The sequence below is a fragment of the Anomaloglossus baeobatrachus genome, chromosome 1, assembly GCF_048569485.1.
Source record: "Anomaloglossus baeobatrachus isolate aAnoBae1 chromosome 1, aAnoBae1.hap1, whole genome shotgun sequence".
NCBI classification, from domain to species: domain Eukaryota; kingdom Metazoa; phylum Chordata; class Amphibia; order Anura; family Aromobatidae; genus Anomaloglossus; species Anomaloglossus baeobatrachus.
This window is the reverse complement of record NC_134353.1, coordinates 225464106-225482986: the sequence shown is the minus strand read 5'-3', so window position 1 is coordinate 225482986 and position 18881 is coordinate 225464106.

The following is an 18881-nucleotide window of genomic DNA, read 5'->3' as shown; positions in this document are numbered from 1 at the left end:
GCTCGTACTGTGGGTGGTGGCTCGAGCCTCTCACGGACCCGGGGGTCACGTCGCTCTGCAAGGGAGTTGGCGCTACACGCGGGGATTTGGGTGTTTGATTTGGAATGACAGTTCGTGACGCCACCCACGAGTTGTGGTGATTTTGGACACCACCGCTGCGGTGAAGGTACGGGGATCCCGGGAGCGGTGTAATGGCGCAGCTAGGTGTTGACCCCTCCGTAGGTAGGGGGTGTAGGTCCCGGGGCCTGGTAGGCGAGGGCCAAGGTGCAGGGTGAAGTGTTGCGGTGCAGTGCGGTGCGGTGCCTGATGGCACTGGTGTACTCACTCTGACACAAGAAATTGGAGTCACTGGTAAACCAAACGGAGTGATGAACGGGGCCCGCAGCCGGCTGCAGCTTCTTCCAGATTAGGTTGGTGGTCTCCACCTTTCTCCTGCACCTCTGTGGAAATGTTCTGACTCCTGTGCCTAGACACCGGTAGTCCGCTCCCCGACTGGTATTTGCCGGAGGAGCCCGTTTGCCCACAGACGCTGGCCCTTTGGGTCTCTATGTCTTGGCGGTGGCGTTAACCTGTATGGCTGGGCTGTTGTCTTCTAAAGGGACTTGTGTGGGGTAGGTCCTTGAGTCTAGCTCGCAATCAGTTGATTCGTCTCGGCCCTGTCAGTTCAGGGCTTTGTACGGGGTCTGAGTACCCTGCCTGGTGCTCCGGTATCCAGTTGGCTCCCCGGTTCGGTTCCGGCGGGCCACTACCCTGTCCCGGTCCCTTACGGTTGCACCGGTCGTATTCCCGGTCTCCTGCAGGCGGCCACTACCGTCTGCCTCCTTGCCAATGGTGACTGGGCTCTGACCCAGCCACCTGGTAGTCTATTATCAACGCACGGACACAGAGCTGCCCGTGACCTTGTCTGCTCTCGACTTGCACTTGAACTAGTGTCTCTCAGAGTAACTGTTTTCCCGCCTCCAGGCCTGTGAACTCCTAGGTGGGCAGAGCCTACCGCCTGGCTCCGCCCCCTGGTGTGGACATCAAACCTGGAGGGTGGTGACAAGGGTTTTGGTTTGGCTGGTGTTACCTAACTGGGAGGGGGTGTGGTGTGGTGTATGACTACCTGGGACGACCTGGATAGTCCAGGGCGTCACACAAGCATTGTTCTATGACAGTATCAACCCTGTTTTTTTTTTTTTGCAAGTCCTGCAGGGTTTAAATAGGGGTGTCGGGTTTCTGCACTGTGTTTCATGTTGTAATTGATTTTAATGGATATTTGTAGTTGAATAAAGGTTGTTATTATTATCTTTATCCAGGTTGTGTTGTTTTCTTGTGCTATGTTTTTTTCTCCTTGCTCCCCCTGTTTTTAACATCAGTCATCAGTGTTTTTCCAGCATCACGTTCCCATAGAATGGTATTGGCCTTTGTCATCTGTGCTGCTGGTAAAAATCGGACATGTCTCCGTGTGCTTTGCACAGACACATGTGACGCCCTGGCAAAACCAGGTAGTCACAAAAGAGGTCCACCCTCCTTGATACCACCAAAAACCCACACCCAGGTACAACACACAGCCATTAAAGCCTAGCCACCCCCTCATGATAATAAGGGCACACCAGTGGGCGAGATCAGGCGGATGAGAACGCCCACCTAGGGGTCCTGAGGTGTCAGAGGCGGGAACACAGCAGTTGAGTGAAGTTCAAGTTGGAGAGTTGAAGTGTGGAGTTTTAGCCGAGAGGAAGTGAAGTACAGACTGAAGGCCCCGTCACACAGCGATATCGCTAGCGATATCACTAGCGAGCGTACCCGCCCCCATCGTTTGTGCGTCATGGGCAAATCGCTGCCCGTGGTTCACAAAATTGTTAGGAGCCATCACACGGACTTACCTGCCTAGCGACGTCGCTGTTGCCGGCGAACCGCCTCCTTTCTAAGGGGGCAGTTCGTGCGGCGTCACAGCGACGTCACATGGCAGCCGTCGAATAGAAGCGGAGGGGCGGAGATGAGCGGCCGTAACATGCGCCCAGCTACTTCTTTCCTTATTGTTGGCGGCCGCAGGTAAGCTGTAGTTCGTCGTTCCCGAGGTGTCACACGTAGCGATGTGTGCTGCCTTGGGAACGACGAACAACCTGCGTCCTCAACAATCAACGATTTTATGAAAATGAATGACGTGTCAACGAACAACGATAAGGTGAGTATTTTTGATCATTAACGGCTGTTCGTTGGTGTCACACGCAATGGCGTCGCTAACGGTGCTGGATGTGCGTCACGGAATCCGTGACCTCGGTGATATATCATTAGATACGTCGTTGCGTGTAACGAGGCCTTGAGAAGTGTAGTCAGGGGTAGGGGCTCTTGGACTACCCGGCTAGGTGGCAACAATGAAAAGGGCCACATGCGATGGAGATCCGGTTGCGGGAGACCTTAAGTGGACTGGGGCAGGGTTGTAGCCCGCCGGTACCGACAGTGCGAATCCGCTCCGGAGGCCGTGTACAGACAGGGTGCTTGGACCCTAGGACGAGGAAGGTGCATGCCCCTTGTTAATCAACCAGCAGAGGACGAGGTTTCAGGCCTTGTTCTCCCGAAGCCCAGAGAGCGAAACGGAAGCCCAACACGGGGGATAGGGTGTCCGTCAGAACCCACAGAAATTCCAAGGGTCAGATTTCGCGGGCTCCCAAACATACACAGTACCGGGAGTGGACTTCCAAGTTCCATGCGGAATTGTCCCACAGAAGAGACAAACACAGAGTGCAGGAGGAAGGGACACCTGTTTGCTACACCCGGGTGTGGGACCCGAACACACCCCCCAATGGCGACCGGTCACTGGCAACTTGGTTTACCACTGGACTTGTGTGAGTTTACTGAACTGTGAGTACACTATTGATCCCCGGTCCAACCTGGCACGCCACCTCCAGCAGCCATTACGCCTGGGTCCGGTCACCACTCGATCTGCAGAAGTGAACCCGGATCCGAGCGGCCCCAGAAGCGGCAGCAGCCCCCGCCCGCAACACACATGGTTCGTGCAAAAATATGGAAATGTGAGCAGACCCATGCACTCTGTGGGCGTGATTCCATGGATTTACATAAGCAACTTAACGGTCGCTCCCTGAGATCCTGCACGTGCGCACTTACCATTCATGCAGCCTTCTTATCTGGGTGCTTGCTTCTCGGCTTCAGACGCGCACTGTGCAAGCTCAGAATACTGCGGTTCCGGTAAAAGTGAATTATATGGTTTTGATTAGCTTCCACTGCCCACCAATTTGATTTCACAGGTAACGTCATTCTTAAGGCCCTGTCACACACACAGATAGATTTGTGGTAGATCTGTGGTTCCAGTGAAATTGTGGACAATCAGTGCCAGGTTTGTGGCTGTGTACAAATGGAACAATATGTCCATGATTTCACTGCAACCACAGATCTGCGAAAGATTTTTCTCTGTGTGTGACAGGGCCTTTAGGATGCAAATTCCGGTGAATGCGTTGGAGAAATAAGGAGCAGCTGACTCCCTGTTGCACCACTCAGTCTGTGGGTCATTTTCCAGTACAGCATTCACAATGATGTCACTAAGTTGTGCCTGCATTGCAGTGCCTCTATTTACACACGCTGTGCAGATTGTAACATGACATAGGATGAATTAGGTTAGGCCGGGGCCACACAGGGCTCTACTGCGATGCTCGTGTCGCGGGCGGGGAGGAGGGTGTCAGCACTGCGCTCACCCCTTTGCTCGGATCCGGCTGCTGCTGCTCAGTGGTGGCTCGAATGGTGGGCCGGATCCCGGGGGTCTCGAGCGGCGCTCCTCGCCCGTGAGTGAAAGGGGATTGGGTTTTGGGATATAGTCTATTGTCCGTGACGCCACCCACGGTTGTGGTGATTTGTTGACACCACCGCTGCTCTGTATGGGGATCCCGGGAGTGATGATGTGGAGCAGCCAGTTGTTGGCTTGCCCCTCCGTGGGTAGGGGTTAGTGATCCCGGGGCCCAGTGATGAGGTGGGAGATGTAGGGCTTGGTGGGCGCAGGGACGCGGGGGCAGCACGGTGCCTTGCGGCACTGTGGTACTCACTCAGCCTGAAACGATGACACAGTTCTCGGTAAAACACACGGCTGGAAAGACGGTTCCCCCGGACGGCTGCACTTGCTTTCCCCAGAAGGTGACGGTCCCTCTGTCCTGCACCTATGTTGATGATGGTTGCGATGGGTTCCCACCGGTAACCCGCTCCCCAGCTTGGATATGGGCCAGAGGAGCCCTACTTTGCCCGCAGGCGCTGGCCCTGAGAAACTGGTGCCCTGGCGGTGGCGGTGTCTCTCTTCAATGGTTGGACTGTTGCCTTCAATCGGGACTTGGTTGTTTGGAGACAGACGTCCCCTTCACTGACGGATTTGGCAAATTATGGCGACTCCTAGCCTTGCCGGGGTCCGAGAGGCCCCTGCCCTGGTGCTGACTGTCCTTCGTATACTGCTCCAGACCGCCGGGTCACCACCCGTCCGCGGTCCTTCCAGCAACCTCCGAGCAGTCACCCCTCCAGACAATCACTGCCATCTGCTGACCTTGCTGACACTGTCCGGGCACACAGCCGGACTCACTTCAGGCTTTTCAAACTCCGCAGCTCCTCTACCACTTCACTTCCTTCTACTTTGAACTTCCACTTCTATCTTACTCCTCACTCGAGCTCTTCCCTGAGCTCACTCTAACACTGATCTGACTGGTTCCTCCCGCCTCCAGGGCTGTGTACTCCTCGGTGGGCGGAGCCAACCGCCTGGCCCACCCCCTGGTGTGAACATCAGCCCCTGGAGGAAGGCAACAAGGATTTTTGGGTTAGCTGTATGTGCCTAACTGGGGTGTAGGGTGTGGTGGTGTGATGACCTGTGACCCCTGGCTTGCCCAGGGCGTCACATTCCCCCTTAGCAAAATGCAGACCGTCCGCGAGCTGCCCGTCCAACACCGGTTTTATTTTCTGTAAAGCATAAAAAAGGTAAACGGTAACATATTTACATTTTATAACATCTTCCCATATCGGGAGGCACATTTCTTAAACGTTGCAAACGGTTTACGGCTACGGTTTCCGCTCTCTCCCACCCAAGCAACCTGGCCCTGATGCTGCCCCTAAAGCCCAGGCAGCACCCCTTGTCCCCAAGTCCAGCATACGTTACCCGAGCGGGATCTGTCCTTCCCCTCCAGAGGGTAGCCACCGGTCCCTGTGGTGGCTGGGCCCCAGCCTGCTCTACTGCGGGCCCTCCCTCCAACCTGCCTCTCCGGAGGCGGCAACTGCGGAAACGGTAACGGTAAACAACTTATTTACAAGCCACTAACGTTTGTGGTTGCCCTGCAAGTTCACGGGCTTGTCCATGAGCAGTTCCTCATGCAAACTTTTTAAACGGTCCCCTTGGGGACAACGGTGCCGGCAACGGCCGGTTTTCTTAATCATGGTAGAATCAGGTTACTGTTCGGTAATCATCTTTGCTTATCATCTCTCAACTTTTTCAAACAAACTCAACTCAGACAAACACCTTTCCTCCCATTTTTAAAGAACGGTCTCCCTGTACCTAAGTGGGGGTCTACCTAGGTTGGGACGGGTGGACCTCCGGGGTCCGGTGTCAGTGTGGCTAGGCAGTGGGGCAGAGGGAACAATCGGTTCCTCCTCCCGGCTATCATGTGGGGCAGGCGGAGGCATAGGGGATCTGGGCACAGATTCATCCCTGGGCACTGGCACTGGTTCTGGCTCACGGTTGACCGCTTCCACCACTTCTTCATCCACAGGTTGTGGGAACAGTATCACTGGTAGAATCACCGCGCCGTTCTGTGTAGGCCAGTCTGCTGGGAAGTCACCCATCACAGTGTGGATCACCTCTTTTGCCTTCTCTGCTGGTGGAGGAACCGGTACTTCAGCCGTCGCCCTCAATGCGGGTGGGCACCTTTTTAGATGGTCTCAGGAAACCGTGGCCAAAGTGCCCCCTTGGTCACGACTGATCTGGTAGGCTTTTCCATCTTCCCATCCTGTGGGTTGTATGACGTATGGGATCTGTTCCCATTGATCATCCAGCTTGTGGGTCTTCCTCTTCCGTTTTAACACCACATCTCCAGGCTGGAAAGGGCCCGCAGATGCTTTCTGGTTGAACCGCTGCTCCTGTTGTTCTCGACTTCGACTTAAGTTCTTCTCCACATACTCCTGAATCTGCCGGTATTGTGCTCTCCGCCGAGTTTCCCATTCAGCTGTCGAACGGAGTGCTTCTGGGGATTCCAACCCCATTTCCAGGTCCACCGGCAGGCGGCCGGGCCGAGCCCTCATCACATAGGCTGGGGTGCACTTTGTCGAGCTGGACAGGATATTGTTGTACATATCGACCAAGTCGGGTAGCTTCTCCGGCCACAGGTTCCGCTCTTCCAGCGGTAACGTCTTGAGGAGTCCCAGGACCAAGTGGTTCATCTTCTCACACATGCCGTTGGTTTGGGCATGGTAAGGGGTGGTCCGGATCTTCTTACAGCCGTACAACTGGCAGAACTCGTGGAACACCTCCGCTTCAAAAGCCGGGCCTTGGTCAGTAAGCACCTTTTCCGGATATCCATGTGGTCGGCAAAAATGAGCCTGGAATGCTCAAGCGGCAGTTCGACCAGTTAGGTCCTTGACGGGGACAACCACCATGAATCTTGAATAGTGGTCTACGATGGTCAACGCGTAGGCGTACCCACTTCGGCTGGGGGTGAGCTTGACATGGTCTAGGGCGACCAGTTCCAGCGGCTGATGTGTGATGATTGGGTGTAGGGGCGCCCTCTGGCTGGTCTCGTCCTTTCTCCTCAGCGTGCAAGGACCACACTCCCGGCACCAGGCCTCTACCGACTCCCGCATCCCACTCCAGTAGAACCGCTCTCTCAACAGCATCTCCAGCTTCTTTCACCCGAAGTGTCCGGCACCATCACGGTATGCCCGCAAAACAGTAGCCACATCAGCTTGGGGAATAACCAACTGGCAGATTTTCTCATGGGTCTTCGGGTTGATCAGCTCATGGTACAGCTTCCCTTGATGTAGATAAAGCCATTTCCGTTCCTTCCACAAGCGCTGGGCTTCAGCTGGAGCGGCAGGGTCCATTCCAACAGCACCTTGTTCCACCAGGGTCTTGACGAGGCGGACAGCCGGCGCCTGGTTTTGAGCTTCCTGCCACTCTTGACTGGGCCGTGGGTCCAGATCCACCCGTTGTTGGTGTACTTGTACCTTCTCCGTTGGTGGCTGGTGAAATGCAGACAACTCAATCTCTTCGAGGTCATCATCCTCGCACCCTTCTTCTGACAAATGGGGCATTCGGGAGAGTGCATCAGCATTAATGTTGACACGACCAGCTCGGTACTTGATGGTGAAGTCGTAGTTGGCTAGCCAGGCCACCCACCGCTGCTCCAATGCGCCCAGCTTGGCCATGTCCAGGTGAGTCAATGGATTGTTGTCCGTGAAAGCGGTGAATTTTGCTGCAGCCAAGTAGTGGCGGAACCGCTCTGTGATAGCCTATACCAATGGCAGGAGCTCGAGCTTGAAGGAACTGTAGTTCTCGGGGTTCCTTTCAGTTGGCCGAAGCTTCCGGCTAGCATAAGCAATCACTTTCTCCTTCCCATCCTGGACCTGGGACAGGACTGCTCCTAGTCCCACATTGCTGGCGTCGGTGTAGAGGATGAATGGGCAGCCATAGTCAGGATACGCTAGGACCTCTTCCCCAGTCAAGGCCGCTTTCAGCTGGCAGAAGGATTCTTCATGCTTTTCTTCCCACACCAGTGGGGCCCCTATGGGTCTACCACCTTTGGTCTGTCCCATGAGGAGATCTTGCATGGGAGCAGCCATCTTCATGTACCCTTTGATAAAGCGCCGGTAGTACCCCACCAGACCCAGAAACTGCCTTACTTCCCTCACTGTGGTTGGTCTCGGCCAGCCCTGGATGGCAGTGATCTTCTCAGGGTCAGGGGGCGACACCTTCTGCACTTACCACGTGCCCCAGGTATTGCACTCTGGGTTTCAGCAGGTGACACTTAGAGGGCTTCAACTTCATCCCGTATTTGGCAAGGGACGAGAACACCTCGGCCAGGTGCTCCAGATGGGCTTCATAAGTCTGGGAGTAAACAATCACGTCATCCAAGTACAATAGTACGGTCTCGAAGTTTAGGTGTCCCAGACAGCACTCCATCAGCCGTTGGAAGGTTCCTGGGGCATTGCACAGCCCGAACGGCATACTATTGAATTCACAGAGCCCCATCGGGGTGGTGAAGGCGGTTTTCTCCCGGTCATCCGGGGCCACGGCCACTTGCCAGTACCCACTGGTGAGGTCAAGGGTAGAGAAGTAATTTGCAGTTCTCAGTGCGGCCAAAGACTCTTCAATACGAGGCAGTGGGTAGGCATCTTTATGGGTTATCTGATTAATCTTCCGGTAGTCCACACACATCCGCATGGTACCATCCTTCTTCTTGACCAGTACCAACGGAGCAGCCCAGGGACTACAGCTGTCCCGAATAACCCCTGCCTCCTTCATATTCCTCAACATCTCTTTGGCACACTGGTAATGTGCAGGGGGAATAGGCCTGTACCTCTCTTTGATAGGGGGGTGTTCACCGGTGGGGATGTGGTGTTGGACCCCTTTGATCTGCCCAAAATCTAATGGATGTTTACTGAAAACCTGTTCATACTCCTGCACCACCCTGTACACCCCTGCTTTGTGATGTGTAGGGGTATCGTCAGTGCCCACGTGTAGCTGTTGGTGCCACTCCTTTACCCCCCCTTGAGGCGGGGAAATGCTGGTGGTAGGTGGGGAGGCTGAGGGACTGGCTTCATGGATGGTGTGGGGATCCAGGGTGAGCAGCTTGGCAATGGTGGCATACCGGGGAAGCCTGACTTCTTCCTCCCCACAGTTCAACACCCTCACAGGCAACTCTCCCCTTCTTTACATCCACCACCCCTCGGGCGGTCATTACAGTGGGACAGTGCTCGGAGGGTATGGGCTCCATCATGGCAGGGTAGTCACGCCCCTGAGGCCCTATTGCTGCCCTACACCAAATCATCATCTCACTCCTAGGGGGCACAGTCAACGGAGCAACATCCATCACTCTCACTCCACCAATCTCCCCTCCTGTTGAGTTTACATGCTGGCGGTACATCAGGGCTCGGATCTCACGCTGCACAGCTCTCTGCCGGCTTCCCGCCGCTGTGGCGGCCAGCTGTTGCAATAGGGTCAACACATCAGCCATGCAGTGCTCCATCACATTGGTTCCCAGCACTATCTTCGGGTTATGATCACTGGGCTCATTCATGATCACAATCATACCCTGGTGTTGCAGTTCAGCTTGCCCCACTGTCATAGCCACTTGTTTATACCCCACTTGGGTCAATGGGAGTCCATTAGCAGCAATTAGCGTTATACTAGTATCTGGGGGTGCCAGCTCGTCTATTCCCCAATACCGCTGGTACAACGTGATTGGTATGGTGGTTACCTGTGATCCAGTGTCCAAGAGAGCCATCACCGGTATGCCGTCCACAGCCACGGGAATGATGGGCCGGGCCCCGATATATCGGTCCCGCCAGTCCGGGGGGCCACGATGTTCTACTCCTGAGGATTGGCCCGGGGCCCCAGGGGTTGCTCGTTTAACGGGCACTGTCGGAAGTAATGACCAGGCTTACGGCACTTGTAGCAGATTGGAGGTCTGCTCCGCGGGTTATTAGCACTTCTCCGCTGCATCCAGGGGACATCCTTGGGGCTGTCAGCAAGCTGTATCTGTGCTGGAGGCTGAGATCTGGTCAAAGGTTGTAGTGCAGCAAGGATCTTGGCGAGGTCTCCGTCCATGCGACGGACCTGGGCTGCCAGTTCTTCCACTGTGCTGCTTGGGGCTGCAGGTATTGGAGAGGTTGGTAGGGCAGGGGCCACCACAACGGGGGCCGTCTCGACGGGCCACGGGGCTGGCTCCAGGACTTCTGAAGCTGGGGGCTGTAGTGCTTTAATGGCCCGTTCCTTTAACACAGCAAAGTCCACATCAGGGTGTTCTAGGGCCCACAGCCGGAGTTGTTTGCGATCCTCAGGGGATCTCATCCCCTGCACAAATTGCTCTACTAACATCTTGTTGCTATCCGCCTCGTTGATAGGGTTCACCCGCTTTAGCGTGCGGAGGGCGGTCTGCAGACGTAAAGCATAGTCCCGAATGCTATCCACAGCCCGTTGCCGGCACTGGTAAAACTGCATCCTCAGCTCAGCTTCAGTCCGGGTCTCAAAGGCAGTCTGTAGCTTCTCAAAGATGGTGGCTACAGAGAGCCGGTCCCCCTCGGCCCAGGTCTCCGCCTCCTGCTCAGCGGCGCCGGTTAACTGGCCCAGCACTACCGCCGCACGTTGCTTATCGGTCAGGGGGTACAGTTCTAGCAACGGGTTAAGCTTTTTCCGGAAGACCTGTAAAGCATCAGATTTCCCGTCATACTGCGGTAGCCAAGTAGCTCCGGGCGCATAGGGCAAGGAGAACAGCATCACCTGAGCGAGTGCGGGGGCCGCGGCACCTCCCGCTAGCGCGACCGGGACCTGGGCAGACCCATTCCCATCCGCGGGTGCCACTGCGGCTGCGACCGCCGCTCCTCCAGCGGCTCTGTCGGGCGCAGACATCTTGTTTCCGTCCCCCTTAGCTTCTCTTCAGCCACTCCTCTATCGGGGCGGGGTTTTGGCCTTCGCGCCTCTGCTACTCGAGAAGACGCTCAAGCGGGGACTTTTCGCGCCAAAGATGGCGGCTTCTGAAATTTTTCTGCCGGACACCTCCGGCGGTAACAAGGCGCACCTCTACCAGACGGCAGAGCGGTAAGATCCTGTTCGTGACGCCAAGTTGTCGCGGGCGGGGAGGAGGGTGTCAGCACTGCGCTCACCCCTCTGCTCGGGTCCGGCTGCTGCTGCTCAGTGGTGGCTCGAGCGGTGGGCCGGATCCCGGGGGTCTCGAGCGGTGCTCCTCGCCCGTGAGTGAAAGGGGATTGGGTTTTGGGATATAGTCTATTGTCCGTGACGCCACCCACGGTTGTGGTGATTTGTTGACACCACCGCTGCTCTGTATGGGGATCCCGGGAGAGACGATGTGGAGCAGCCAGTTGTTGGGTTGCCCCTCCGTGGGTAGGGGTTAGTGATCCCGGGGCCCAGTGATGAGGTGGGAGATGCAGGGCTTGGTGGGCGCAGGGACACGGGGGCAGCGCTGTGCCTTGCGGCACTGTGGTACTCACTCAGCCTGAAATGATGACACAGTTCTCGGTAAAACACACGGCTGGAAAGACGGTTCCCCCGGACGGCTGCACTTGCTTTCCCCAGAAGGTGACGGTGACGGTCCCTCTGTCCTGCACCTATGTTGATGATGGTTGCGATGGGTTCCCACCGGTAACCCGCTCCCCGGCTTGGATATGGGCCGGAGGAGCCCTACTGGCCCTGAGAAACTGGTGCCCTGGCGTTGGCGGTGTCTCTCTTCAATGGTTGGACTGTTGCCTTCAATCGGGACTTGGTTGTTTGGAGACAGACATCCCCTTCACTGACGGATTTGGCAAATTATGGCGACTCCTAGCCTTGCCGGGGTCCGAGAGGCCCCTGCCCTGGTGCTGACTGTCCTTCGTATACTGCTCCAGACTGCCGGGTCACCACCCGTCCGCGGTCCTTCCAGCAACCTCCGAGCAGTCACCCCTCCAGACAATCACCGCCGTCTGCTGACCTTGCTGACACTGTCCGGGCACACAGCCGGACTCACTTCAGGCTTTTCAAACTCCGCAGCTCCTCTACCACTTCACTTCCTTCTACTTTGAACTTCCACTTCTATCTTACTCCTCACTCGAGCTCTTCCCTGAGCTCACTCTAACACTGATCTGCCTGGTTCCTCCCGCCTCCAGGGCTGTGTACTCCTCGGTGGGCGGAGCCAACCGCCTGGCCCACCCCCTGGTGTGAACATCAGCCCCTGGAGGAAGGCAACAAGGATTTTTGGGTTAGCTGTATGTGCCTAACTGGGGTGTAGGGTGTGGTGGTGTGACTAGGGTGTGGCTTGCCCAGGGCGTCACACTCGCATGACACTCGGCTCGCGCTGGCAGCACAGCAGGAGCTGAGTGTCATGCTAGTATCCTTGTGACTGAGGTCCAACTGTGCGTGCGGACCTCAGCTGCGGGGGGCAGGCCGGCTGTGCAGAGCGGCGAGTTGGCACTGAGGAGGTGAGGGATTTCTCTCCCTCTCTCCTCCGTAGCCGGCTATTGCGCTTCTCACTCTGCACCGGTGTACCGCGAGTGCAGTGTGATTTTTCTCTCGCTCCATTCACTTGAATGGGTGCGAAAGAAAAGAGACTCGCCTTACAAACGCACCATGCTGCGTTTGTTTTCTCGGTCCGATTAGGGCTGAGAAAATAATCGTTCATGTGTGCTGACACACAGGCTAGAATTGGTCCGAGTGTAATGCGATGTTTTATCGCACTCCACTCACACCAATTTTCTCGCTGTGTGTCTTAGGCCTTAGATGAGTAGTTTTTTTGTTTGGTTTTTTGTCAGTCAGTAGTTTGTGGAAATTGAGACGGCCATCATAGTGTGAGTGGGACTGTGTGGGTGTCACATTGGGGGGGCTGTTGGCCATCACACTGTGTGTGAAAGGCTGTTTGGTTCATCATGCTATGTGGGGAGCAGTGGGGTCATCATACTGTGGTGAGAGCTCTGGGGGTCCACCATAGTGTATGGGGGCTGTGAGGTCAATTATTACCGTATTTTTCGGACTATAAGACGCACCTGACCATAAGACGCACCCTGGTTTTAGAGGAGGAAAATAGGAAAATAAAATTTTAACCAAAAAATATGGTCATGACACACTGTTATGGGGCGAGGATCTGCTGCTGACACTGTTATGGGGGTAATGTCCCCAAATTCTCTACTAAGGTACCCCATTCTGATAAGGATCCTCCTGCCTTGTATATGATCCTGCTCATATACCCCCCATCCTGCTAATAATATACCCCCCATCCATCCTGCTAATAATATACCTTCCATCCATCCTGCTCATGATATACCCCCATCCATCCTGCTCATGATATGCCCCCATCCATCCTGCTCATGATATACCCCCATCCATCCTGCTCATGATATGCCCCCATCCATCCTGCTCATGATATGCCCCCATCCATCCTGCTCATGATATGCCCCCATCCATCCTGCTCATGATATGCCCCCATCCATCCTGCTCATGATATGCCCCCATCCATCCTGCTCATGATATGCCCCCATCCATCCTGCTCATGATATGCCCCTATCCATCCTGCTCAAGATATGCCCCCATCCATCCTGCTCATGATATACCCCCATCCATCCTGCTCATGAAATGCCCCCATCCATCCTGCTCATGATATGCCCCCATCCATCCTGCTCATGATATGCCCCCATCCATCCTGCTCATGATATGCCCCATCCATCCTGCTCATGATATGCCCCATCCATCCTGCTCATGATATGCCCCCATCCATCCTGCTCAAGATATGCCCCCATCCATCCTGCTCATGATATACCCCCATCCATCCTGCTCATGAAATGCCCCCATCCATCCTGCTCATGATATGCCCCCATCCATCCTGCTCATGATATACCCCCATCCATCCTGCTCATGAAATGCCCCCATCCATCCTGCTCATGATATGCCCCCATCCATCCTGCTCATGATATACCCCCATCCATCCTGCTCATGAAATGCCCCCATCCATCCTGCTCATGAAATGCCCCCCATCCATCCTGCTCATGAAATGCCCCCATCCATCCTGCTCATGAAATGCCCCCATCCATCCTGCTCATGAAATGCCCCCATCCATCCTGCTCATGAAATGGCCCCATCCATCCTGCTCATGAAATGGCCCCATCCATCCTGCTCATGATATGCCCCCATCCATCCTGCTCATGATATGCCCCCATCCATCCTGCTCATGATATACCCCCATCCTGGTAAATGGCGTGTATCCTGTGGCACAGGAAAAAAAAAAATAAACGTTTATACTTACCTTTCCTCACTCCCTGAAGCACCGATCTCTGTCTCAGCTGCAGCGCCGCTGTGTGGAGCCGTCACCGTTGTCTGCAGCATCGCGTCTTCCTGTCTGTGCCGGCGGTAAACTGATCGATTCTGGTGGATACTAGCGGCGCGCACAGCGATGACGTCATCGCGGTGCGCGCCGCTAGTGTCCAGATCAGCTGACCGCCGGCACAGACAGGAAGACGCTATGCTGCAGGGGGGCGGCTCCACACACGGTGACGGGTGAGTACACTGATTCACTGCACCCCGCGCTGATAATGATGCACGGGGGGCAGTGAATACAGCCGCACATGATCACTCCAGGCTGTAGTTGCCAGGGGTGATCACGGCCGGCTGCTATTTATGCACGCACCCCCCCCCCCGCCCACCTGTCAGCGCCGGTTTCGCTGAGAGATGATGGGCGGGAGGATGGGCGTGCATATGTAATGAGCGGGCCCACGTGGTCACGGCAGGCTGCTACAGCCTTCTGGTGCCGCCGATGACCCGCTCCACCGCGGCACCCTCATTCCCCACACCCGCAACCTTATAGTCAGACCATAAGACGCACCCCCCACTTTCCCCCAACATTTGGGGGGAAAAAAGTGCATCTTATGGTCCGAAAAATACGGTAACTGTGGGGTTTTGTGAAGCCTTCAAATGGCATGAAGCTGTGTGAGCCATCATACTGTGTGTGGAGGGCTGTGGGATCATCAATGTGTGGTGAGCTGTGTGGGCATCATACTGCGTAAAGGAGCTGTTGATCATGGTACAAAGGCTAAAAAATAAAAGTAGTATAATTAACCACTTTTTAACATCTTTAAAGCAAATTATATGCTTTTAATTAGATTCTGTCACGCTCCCGGTGTCCCGGCAGCCCTCCTTACCCACTGAGCCGGTTCCTGCATCGCACCACCGCTCCGTACCCACTGATTCAGTCGTACCTGCATCGCACCACCGCTCCATACCCACTGATCCAGTCGCACCTGCATCGCACCACCGCTACGTACCCACTGATCCAGTCGCACCTGCATCTCACCACCGCTACGTGCTCATGGCTGCCGCTCCCGCTCGTGCTCTCCTGTGTCCTGCTCCTGGTCTTATGAGTCTGACTCTGAGTCTTAGCCACATGGTTCTGTATACGACCAGGCCGCGCCCACTCTCCTGGTCTTATAGGCCCAGCACACCTGCAGCAGGAAATGACATGAGGCTGTGCTGGGTATATAAGACTGGCCTTTCCATGTGGGCAGAGCCTGATCAACGTGTCTTGAAGCTTTGTCTTGTGAGCTAGGTGCTCAGGTCACCTTGTGCCGTGTCCTGTACTACTGCCTGTCTTTACTACCCGGCACCTGTACCAGTGTCCTGCACTGTCTCTTAGGAACCCCGTGACCCCAGTGACTTTGTTCTTCCCGTCCCCTATGGGACGCGGCTCCCGTCCCAGCCACGCTAGTGCTCCGGCTGCCGTGTACCCTGCCCCCCGGTGGGGTTCTCGGTCCAGCGGATCCACCTCCTGGGTCTACCAGTCCTCCCGGTCCTGACAGATTGAGCAGGCCATGGATCCCGCTGGAGCACAAACGTCTGAGCTGGCTGAACTACGCCAGGAACTGGTGCAACAGCGTGACACCTTACACCACATACTGAAGTTCCTGACGTCTGTGGACCACCGATTGTACACGTTACAGACCGCCGCCTCGTCTCAGTCCACGCATCAAACGGTGTCTGGATCCGAACCTGTTGTCTCCACGGTCTCGCAACTTCGCCTCGCTGCTCCGCCTCACTATGCGGGGGATCCCAAGACCTGCAGAGGCTTCTTGAACCAGTGCTCCCTGCATTTCAAGTTGCTTCCCCATTTGTTTGTTTCAGACCAAGCTAAGGTGGCCTTTCTAATGTCCCATCTGGAAGGCGAAGCATTGGCCTGGATGTATCCTTTGTGGGAGAATGAGGACCCAGTGACCACCGACCTCCTGGAATTCCTGCAGGCCTTTCGGGATACCTTTGATGAACCGGGCCGCACCACCGTGGTTACCTCCTCGCTCCTCCGGCTACGCCAAGGAACCCTGACGGTGGGCCAGTACGCCATCCAGTTCCGCACGCTTGCCTCCGAGCTAGGCTGGAACAACGAGGCATTGACGGCAGCCTTTTGGGAGGGCCTGTCGGGCCGCATTAAGGACGAATTAGCCGGTCGTGATGTTCCCCGTACGTTGGACGCTTTGATATCCCTAGCCACCCGGATTGATCTCCGTTTTCAGGAACGGACCAAGGAGGTATCCCGGGAGAAGCGACCAGTCCGTCACGCCTTTGTCCTGCAGAGGTCTACCGTTCCCCCACCATTGCCTTCCTGTGATTCAACTCCCGAACCAATGCAAATTGACCGACTGAGCCAAGCTGAGCAACGCCGTGCAGAGCGACTCGCCCAAGGCCTGTGTTTCTATTGTGGAAGCGGTTCACATCTGCTCCGCTCATTCCCTGAGAGACCAGGTAGACTCCAGGTCCAAGGGATGGTGGGAACCGCCACCCTTAGCACCGCAATCCCCCTTCGTTCCAGTTATGCATACTGTCCAGGTGACGACGGAGAAGATCAGGATCACAGCAGAGGCCCACATTGATTCTGGGGCAGCGGGTAATTTCATACACCAGTCTGCAGTGAACCAATACCAGGTACCTGTGATCCCGCTTGCCAAGCCCCTCTGGTTCGCCTCCGTGGATGGTAAACCACTATACGAACCTGTCCGGTATACCACTGAACCCGTGAGACTTCAGGTTGGCACGTTGCATACTGAGACCATTGCCTTCTATGTCATCCCAAGAATGGCTCCTGCTGGGTCTGCCCTGGCTTCAACTCCATGACCCTGCCATTAGTTGGCGCTCTGGCGCTATTACTCGCTGGGGGCCCTTGTGTCATGACCACTGCCTACAGCCCGTTCCTCGGCCCCTGTCACCTGAACCTGTTATGCCGCAGGAAGAGGAAGAGGTGACAATGCAGTCCAGTGCCGTACCACAACTCCTGTCACTTGTGCCTGTGGTGCCACCGGAACCAGAAGAGACGACGCACTCCAGCGTCGTTCCACCGTCCCTGACAATTGAGACTTTGATGCCACCGGCTACCGAGGATGAGACACTGTCCTGTACCCGGTCCGAGACGCCCGATCCGGTCGTCCAAGACTCCAGTCCTGCTTCTGACTGTCTTCCCCTTTCTGTTGCCTCCGTTGCCGCTGACTTGGGTTCTCCGATACGGGACATAGTGGCCATGAAAACGGTCCGGGGTAAGCAGTCCTTCCTGGTCGATTGGGTGGATTGCGGTCCTGAGGCCCGGTCCTGGTTGTCCCGGAAGTACGTTGCTGCCCCTCTTCGGCGCGCCTACATGTCCCGGCCGCGGGGAGGGGAGCTTCGAGGGGGGGTACTGTCATGCTCCCGGTGTCCCGGCAGCCCTCCTTACCCACTGAGCCGGTTCCTGCATCGCACCACCGCTCCGTACCCACTGATTCAGTCGTACCTGCATCGCACCACCGCTCCGTACCCACTGATTCAGTCGTACCTGCATCGCACCACCGCTCCGTACCCACTGATCCAGTCGCACCTGCATCGCACCACCGCTACGTGCTCACTGATCCAGTCCACGTGTCCACCGGTCATGGCTGCCGCTCCCGCTCGTGCTCTCCTGTGTCCTGCTCCTGGTCTTATGAGTCTGACTCTGAGTCTTAGCCACATGGTTCTGTATACGACCAGGCCGCGCCCACTCTCCTGGTCTTATAGGCCCAGCACACCTGCAGCAGGAAATGACATGAGGCTGTGCTGGGTATATAAGACTGGCCTTTCCATGTGGGCGGCGCCTGATCAACATGTCTTGAAGCTTTGTCTTGTGAGCTAGGTGCTCAGGTCACCTTGTGCCGTGTCATGTACTACTGCCTGTCTTTACTACCCGGCACCTGTACCAGTGTCCTGCACTGTCTCTTAGGAACCCCGTGACCCCAGTGACTTTGTTCTTCCCGTCCCCTGTGGGATGCGGCTCCCGTCCCAGCCACGCCAGTGCTCCGGCTGCCGTGTACCCTGCCCCCCGGTGGGGTTCTCGGTCCAGCGGATCCACCTCCTGGGTCTACCAGTCCTCCCGGTCCTGACAGATTCCCCCATGAAGCATTTCGATTTCCCAGGTTTCTTCATTCTTATACTAAGGGGCACTTTGCACACTGCGACATCGCAGGTGCGATGTCGGTGGGGTCAAATTGAAAGTGACGCACATCCGGCATCGCATGCGACATCGCAGTGTGTAAAGCCTGGATGATACGATTAACGAGCGCAAAAGCGTCGTAATCGTATCATCGGTACAGCGTCGGCGTAATTCATAATTACGCTGACGCAATGGTCCGATGTTGTTCCTCGCTCCTGCGGCAGCACACATCGCTGTGTGTGAAGCCGCAGAAGCGAGGAACATCTCCTACCGGCGTCACTGCGGCTTCCGTAGGATATGCGGAAGGAAGGAGGTGGGCAGGATATTTACATCCTGCTCATCTCCGCCCCTCCGCTCCGATTGGCCGCCTGCCGTGTGACGTCGCAGTGACGCCGCACGACCCGCCCCTTTAACAAGGAGGCGGGTCGCTGGCCACAGGGACGTCGCACGGCAGGTGAGTGTGTGTGTGAAGCTGGCGTAGCGATAACTTTCACTACGCCAGCTATCACCACATATCGCTGCTGCGACGGGGGCGGGGACTATCGCACTCGGCATCGCAGCATCGGCCTGCGATGTCGCAGTGTGCAAAGTGCCCCTTAGTTTCAGAGCAGCAGGCACAATGATGTCACTCGATTGCACCTGCTGCATGGAGCTTATGGCCCCATGCTGCACAGACTGGAGTATAGCATCAGAGGGAATGATGTTGGGAATGTAGGATCCTTTATACTGTGTATAAGGAGGCTGTGGGGG